Source organism: Girardinichthys multiradiatus, chromosome 21 (genome assembly GCF_021462225.1).
Source record: "Girardinichthys multiradiatus isolate DD_20200921_A chromosome 21, DD_fGirMul_XY1, whole genome shotgun sequence".
Lineage (NCBI taxonomy): Eukaryota > Metazoa > Chordata > Actinopteri > Cyprinodontiformes > Goodeidae > Girardinichthys > Girardinichthys multiradiatus.
In genome coordinates this window covers 15,310,959-15,319,065 of record NC_061813.1, presented here as the reverse complement: position 1 = coordinate 15,319,065, position 8,107 = coordinate 15,310,959, and the positions used below count along the sequence as shown (strand labels likewise).

The 8,107-nt window shown below is 39.0% G+C and overlaps 1 pseudogene; it reads right to left on the bottom strand.

The window, feature by feature from the left end:
• Window positions 1-1,279: 1,279 nt before the first annotated feature.
• Window positions 1,280-4,483, bottom strand: LOC124858498 (annotated as a pseudogene).
• Window positions 4,484-8,107: the final 3,624 nt, after the last annotated feature.

The following is an 8,107-nucleotide window of genomic DNA, read 5'->3' as shown; positions in this document are numbered from 1 at the left end:
AGAGAATGGGTATGTTCTATTGGTTATTGCATTGAAAAATAACAATTTCTGAAAACAATAAACTCTCAGAGAGAACATAATGTAATTTTAAAGACCTTCTTGTGCCATACTAGCTGAAACCATTATAGATGTTTAATATGCACAGAAACACATTACTGAAACACTGATGACAAGCAGAATACCAATGCACAAAAAATAGAAATCAATTAGAAGTGAGGAAGTTAGAGAAGTTCCAACGATTTTAGAAAACTACTTTCCTGTTCTGTCACCCAAGTTTGCCAATAACTGTGTGGAACAATGTTTGCAAAAATCTCCCTTGTTACAGATTCTTGCTGTAAGTGTTTCCCTGAACTAAAGCACTAATTTTGCACTAATGACCCTTCTGATGATCATTTTTAATTAACACTGCAGAAAACACCTTCATTCTTTTACAACAAAAGCACTAAATGAGAGTCATGTAGCAATTATTAACCTGAACATTTAACCACGTGACAGCTGGAAGGATTCCCTGGTCATATATAGGTTTAACACACACATACAGGGTTGAATGATTGTTTCGGGGCGTGGGCACCCAGTTGCAGGTGGTCCACTACCCAGTGCCTAGGGCAGGGGTGTCAAACTCTTTTTTGTTTAGGGGCCGCATACAGCTTAATCTGATCTCAAGGGGGCCACAGAAGTAAACTCATTTCATGATTAAATAGAACAAATAAAAGTGGACTTGTTTTTTTATATTAAACTAATTTCACTTTTACAAAATATATTATGAATAAATTCTGAGTTTTTAAGAAAAGTATGTGCAATTTCAACAATAATTCTACTCAGGTAAACATTTATGTACGTTATGCATAAGAACTGATCACAGTGATTGTACAATGTTGCAAAACATTTCTTCACAGTTTTTGGAACTTAAAAACACTGTCCTGCATGACAAAATACATCAAACAGATAAAAATTAAGAAATTATTAAAAATCAATTTTCCACATCTGGCAAGCAATTTGAACAAATTATCTGGTTTCACACATTTGAAGTCTTAATTGTCAGCTGTTAAATGTAAACAGACATTTATTTGTCACCTTTCTTGTTGATGCACAAAGTGTATACATATAGAAAAACTTACATAACATGTATTGCATGAATGAGAAATATTTATCCAACAAAACTCTTGTTGTAAATCTGTTACTGACTAGCACTAACTTTAACATATTTAATTCAGCAAATATTCAAAGCTGTAATTTTTAATAGTGCAACATTGACAGTAACATTCCATAGGATTTAGTTTCACTCAGTATTTGCCCCTGAAACTTGAGATCTTTTAGCCTGGACAAGTACATCAATATCAGGCATCATGTCCTGAGCAGCAGCCAATTTCAGAGTCTCATTTAAGTGCTTAGGTGTGAGCTTAGAGCGCAGTTTTGTTTTATTTATATTCATTAGTGAGAAAATTTGCTCACAAAGGTAGGTAGTCCCAAACATGGACTACATTTTTACAGCCATTGCTGTCAATTTAGGATATCCGTGTAGGAGACACTAGTAAAATGTGTCCAAGCCAACTGATGCAAATTTGTCCTTCAATTCCACATCACACTGCAAATCAATAATTTCAAGTTGCATTTTAACGGGTACATCAGAAGCTCTGACTTTGAATGGTGAGCGAAAAACTGAGAATTCTGTCTCGAGTTCGCTAAATACCTGAAATTGTTTGTCAAACTCACTCAGCAACCTTAAAATCGTATCTTTGTACCGTTTCACATCATGGTTAACGCTTACTGCGCACACATCTCTCAGACAGGGAAAATGAGCAGGGTCCCCGGTTGTCATCTGAGTCTCGCATAGCTTTAACTTGAATGCACATATGCTGTCATAATAGTGTTCCAATTTTTTTGCGTCCTTGCAACATTTTGTTCAGGTTATTCAAGTGTCCTGTGATATCAACCATAAATGCAATGTCCTGCAGCCATAGCGGGCATTTTAATTCCTGAACAGGTTTACCTTTTTTCTCCATAAACTGTCCAATTTCCCCACGTAGATCGAAGAAGCGCTTCAGCACAGCACCTCTGCTTAACCATCGAACTTCAATGTGGTATGGTAAACCAAGGGGAATGTTGCATTCACTGAGAAGCCTGTCAAACTGACGATGATCGAGAGCTCTGGCTCGGATAAAATTAACAGTTCGGACAACCACCTCCATGATGTGATCCATTTTTAACGACTTGCAGCATAATGCCTCCTGATGCAAAATACAATGAAATGTCCAAAACTCACCCCATTTATTTTCAGCTTGTACTTTCTCTCTGAACTTTGTCACAACACCTGCCTTTTTCCCGATCATTGAAAGGGCACCATCAGTAGTCAGGCTTACGGCGCGGGACCAGTCCACCCCGACTCTGTCCAACGCTCCAACAACTGAGCAGAAAATGTCTTCAGCTGTCGTGGTGTCGAGAAACTCCTCTGTGACAGTCAACATCTCGTCAACTCCAGGAATGAATATGGCCAGTTGAGAGACGTCTGCAATATCTGTACTTTCATCAATTGCAACAGAAAATGCAATAAATGACTGCGTTTTGCGTTTGAGTTGGTTGTCCAAATCTGCCGATAGTTCCAAAATCCTGTCTGCCACGGTATTTCTCTTCAAGCTAATATTGGCAAAAGCTTGTAGCTTCTCAGGACACACAATTTCGGCAGCCTTCAGCATGCAGCTCTTGACGAACTCTCCCCCACACTAAGGCTTTGATGCTAACGCTATTTGGTTAGCAGTTAGGTAGCTGGCTTTCACCGCAGCATCACTGGTTTCTCGACTCCGGGTGAAAAAAGATGGCTGTTTCCTCAGAACCGTCAACACTTCATTTATCTTCTGTTTTCTCAGTTCTCCGTGCAAGTGCTTGTATTTTTCGCCATGCTGAGTTTCATAGTGGCGTCGAATATTGTATTCCTTAAGCACCGAAACCTGCTGCAGGCACACAAGGCACATCGGTTTACCATTCACTTCCGTGAAGAAATAAGAAATCAATTTTCTTGAAAAATCTGACTCTGTGTGTACCTTTCTCTTTTTTGACAAAGACATTTCGTTGATGAGGTTGCAAGGGCCAAAATAAAAAGCTGGTAAAGGGATAGAATCGAAGTCGTTTACAGAACCTGAAGCTCAGTGCTACCATCTGCTGTTAGTTCCGATGCAGTCTTGCATCATGTTGTCTGCTCTGAATAAAACATAGCACCCCTCGTGAACAAAATAGGAACTGCAGATTTTAAATTAAACAAAGTACATGTTTTTTTCAATAATCATTGTTGAATAATGATAATGCAATTAGCCACCGGGCCGGATTAAATCGTTCGGAGAGCCGTATCCAGCCCGCGGGCTTTACGTTTGACACCTCTGCTCTAACCACAAAGGCCTCACACTTTTCTGCTGTAACGTACTTTTATTTTTGTCTTGCTGAATACCTCTTTGTTATCTCTTAGTCTTAACTCTGTTTGCCCAGTTCTGTCTCCCAATGTGAAGGCTCTTGAGCCCTTCCGCTTAAGACTCCACACATACAGTTTTATACACCATAGAGAAATAAATGACATTCATAAAAGCTTTACACATTTCAACCAAGGGGAATGTTGCATTCACTGAGAAGCCTGTCAAACTGACGATGATCAAGAGCTCTGGCTCGGATGAAATTAACAGTTCAGACAACCACCTCCAGGATGAAGAGATGCAGCAGAATGTGAGCATTGTTTTGCTAAGAAACACCAGCTTGTTGTGACGGCATTAAGTAAACTCAAACCAGCCTAAACATTATTTTAGACCATATTTATAGCTACAAGGCAACAGTAATTTTATCAGTTTCTAGTTTTCTTCAGGCAAAATATGTGCTTGCCTAATTGTTCAGAAAAGATCAAAGGATCATTGTGGTAAAGATAAGTGAGTAAGGTTGAAAAGAAATAAAGACCTGAAATTTATTTCTCCAACTTTACCTTTTATACTAAAGTTCAGAGGTCATGTATGTGGTGTCCTCGTAGGAGATATTCAAGAATATGAATCTCAGTAAACAGTTTGTGTTTATTCTGTTAAACCCCATTGTACTTTACCTTAGATACACTCAAACATTGCCTTTCCACTCATTTGACACTATAGGACACCTAATTTGATCACTGCCATGGCTGCCATGGAGTTTTTAATTCCTCAGCATTTGTGCCACACCTCTCACACTCCATGTATACTGCACATGTGCATCGCCACTACAGGATTTACACAACTGCAACTCAAATTTTGCAGCAATGTCCCGTTACTTAATCTCATGCAATACAATATAAAGCTCTGCCTGAAGGGAGAAAGATTTACTCACTTCCAGATGCTTGAAACTAAAAGGGAAAATGACGACATGACCTACTTTCCATGTCCACACCTTCTCGTTCCTGATCCAGGGTTCTTTGAGGGGGTCGAGGAGTTCCTATTCCCGAGGTTTCATGGTCAAGATCAAGGTTTCTCCTGGCATTCATGCGTCTTTCCCGAGCTCTGTCCAGGGGCTCCTAGCTTCCAAACCGCTCTCCCAAGCTGTATTGAGGGTTCTTCTGGCTTCCACACTGCTCTTCTGGGCTCTTCTTTGGCTTTCAGTGTTCTCCAGAGTACCTCCAAGGGCTTCAACTTCCTTTGGAACAGTCTTCAGGGCTTGGTAGGTTCTCCATGCCTCCTGACAATGTTTTTGTGGATTATTCGAGCCTCCTGATTGACCTCAAGTCCACCCTCGTCGCCTGTCTCCTGGCCTCCTGTGCCGCTGGTGTCGGGGTCCCCCTGTTTTGTGCCCTCCTTCCTGAAGGCCCCCTTTTCCCATCTGGTTCAGGTTGGTTTTTTTTATGTTGTTTGTTTTCAAGGAATGTCTGAGGGCATCTTGTAAGGGGCTGTTGTGATTCACAGCTGTTTGAGCTTTAAATTTCCTTTGGCTTTGTGTTTTGGTTATTTCCTTGTTATTTAAGTAAGTCTTGTAAGTCTTGCCTTTTTCAGTTGTTTATTCTTGCACTCTGTCTATTTGGATTTTATTTCTCTTAAATCTGTTCCCCTTAGTTCAGCCTTCTCTGTGTTAATAGTCTCCCCACCCCAGCTTCCCTGGTTTCATTCTGCCATAGATGCTCCACATTTCCTTTGATTAGCTCATCTGTTTCCTTTGTCATCCTTCAACCCTGCCTCAGTATTTAAGCTCCTGAATTATCTCTGTTCACCATTGGATTCTTCTGTTAATCTCACTGTTACCTTGCCTGTTTCACTGCCTGTCATTCTGCCTGTACTCCATCACTTGTTTCTCATGATTTGCCTTCTAAGTTTCATTATTTTTCAACTTGTTTTTTGCCACAGCCACGCTCTGCACGGACTTTACTACCACATACATGACACAAAAGAGCCCTCATCATCAAATCCCTCCTCTAAACTATGACAAACCTAATGTACAGTGTTATTGATTAAATGGATTGTGGTTGATGATTATTAGAGGATAGGCTTCATCCCCTCCAGTTTTTGTCATGATTCACCTGTGTTAGGTGTTTGAGTTTCTTTATGGATCTGTTTCCTCCCTGTTGTTTTTGTTCTTTAGTTGCTGTTATTTTAGTTCATTTATTGTAGATTACGTTATTGGTTCATTCTTTTGTTTGGATATTTGTTACTTCTCTTTGTTCCCACTCATATGTCTTCAGTTGCTCTGCATTCTCCCTGCCACCAGCTGGTCCATGTTTCATTTAATTAGCTCTTCAAGTTCATTGGTCATTTCTCCACCCCACCTCTGTATTTAAACTTTATGGTTTTCATTGCTCTCTACTGGATCCTAATGTTTGTCATGCCCAGCTTGCCTCCATCATACTGTTTGCCTGCTTGCTCCATGCCAGATCTTTGCCTCGTTTCTACATAAGTTATCAGTACAGTTATCCTGAAAACATCTTTCTACTCACCATGCAGCTCCCCCGCTTGTCTGCACGTAGGTCCTGCACAGCACAGCACTCCTGTTTTATGACAGTTTTAGATCATTTCTAAATAAAGTATAACTTATGTTTAATTTTGTTTTCTTAATTAGTCATAATTACCACAAGGACGTCACACGATGAGGCAGAAAATGGCGCCTGAATGCGATTCAATAATTTAAAAACCATTATTAAAAATCTGTTACTTTTTCAGAAGCATTACTAAGAAAATCCACAAAAGACACTTAAGCCAGGTTTACACTAAGCACGTTGAACAAGGTCCAAGGGTGCGTGCACCAACAGAGACACAATCGCACCGTCCCCGTGAGACCTTAAACAGCATTGTTAGCTTCTAGTTCAAAACTGTTACACATTACTTTTCATTTAGCTCCAGGAAAAACGGAACTTTTCTTGACATATGGTCTCATTAATGATAATATTCATAAGAGAGGTGAACTGAGGACCATAAATGTAGGCATTTCTGAGGCTCTTTCCATTATTAAGAGCCCTCTCATTGTTCAAACACCCAGGTACACCTCAACTCTCCATCATCAGTTTTCAGTTGTAGGCTTGAACCCATTTGTTCCATTGTGTAAACCTATTTCAACCTATGTGTCCGTTGACCAATGGATGCCAGTTGAGCATCTGCCTACTTCACTGTTGCCATCTTTCTTCCAATTAGAGGTGGTTCTAAAGGAACAATTGAATGGGGAATGTTTTTAACTTCTTTTTTCAAATTTGTATAAAATTCCCTTATAGATGAGAAAACAAAGAAAATGTGTCGATATTCTCTTATTTTCAAGTATGTTCTCCAAAATAAATATGTATGAGGTCCATTCATATATCCAGAGATGGTTTCAGGAGTTGTAAAGTACTTCCTACAGTATGTATTTCCAGTTCTCCTTAACCTTTAAGTTAATATTTTGTGTATTTTTTAAAGGTTCATTACAAATAGCTGAAACGTGTTTTTCTTAGGTCTTCAAAACAACATCAGGTTTGCTTTGAACCTGGTGACATAAGTTTTTTTTCCTGAGGGCAGCCAGTGTTGAAGTTGTCAGCTCTTACTGAGAGAGCAGCAGTAGTTTTAGGGAGTAGTTCAGCTGTCAAAGATTATTGAACAACTGAAAGAGACAGAGAATAGAGCACAGCTAGCATGGATGTTAAATTTCATTTAGATAGGAAGACTTAGTTTAGTTCAATTCCTTTCTCAATATTTTTAACAACTCTATTGTGGACCATTATTGAGAGCTTCATCCCTGCACAGATAAGCGGATACAGGCTATGTCTTTCAGCCTTACTCATCAAAGGAAGTGGGAAGGGCTAAAACAGTTAAGTTGCTATGTATGTTAAACAATTGAATGTTAGGGTTTATTTGATGCTAACCTTTTAAATAAGTTGATAATGATAGCACCAAAATATGAAAATCTTAGAAAAATGGAAGTAAATAGAAATTATTTTACATATAATCCAATTTCTAATAAATTATTTAATTTATTAGATTTAATAATAAAATTATTTAATTGTGCACTTCATAAGTTATTGACACTTTAAAGTTAATCTGGAGACAATTGTATTTATTCAGTGTATTTATTGCAAATAGAAACAATGTTTAAAATCTAACAGTTAAAACAATTATTTATAAAATGGAGTTTAAACAAAAATTCAACATGGAAAATTCACTATCACCTCCAGCTTCGTCTAATTACTCCTTCTTGGGGCTCTGCTCCACCAATCAGCGTCAAGTCTGCATTTCTACCCGGCCAATCATCCTTCAAGACTCCGCTTTAAAAGATCTTCATCCATGGAACCCTCCATTCTGCAGCTGAACTTTGACCCTCCTCCACCCCATCTCCACCATTTGGCTTCCAAACTCTTTCCAAATCTCCTCAGGCCTCCACTCCACCACCAGGATCGGATCCCAGGGGGGAAGACATCTCTAAATCTAACCCTAAGATGTTCATTCAAGCGCATGTCATTCTTAGCGTTCATGTCTTCCACTGGGGTCTGAGCGCCAGAAATATAAACATTCACTAATAAACTTTTCTAATTGCATCCCTGTCTTCTCTTTGTGAGTCTTTCCAGGTTGAATTATTTGTTCCCTGTATAGCAGTGGGTTTGGTCCTCTATATTACCACTAGTGTTCCCTGTTCTAAATAAAGAAATACAATTAATAAAATT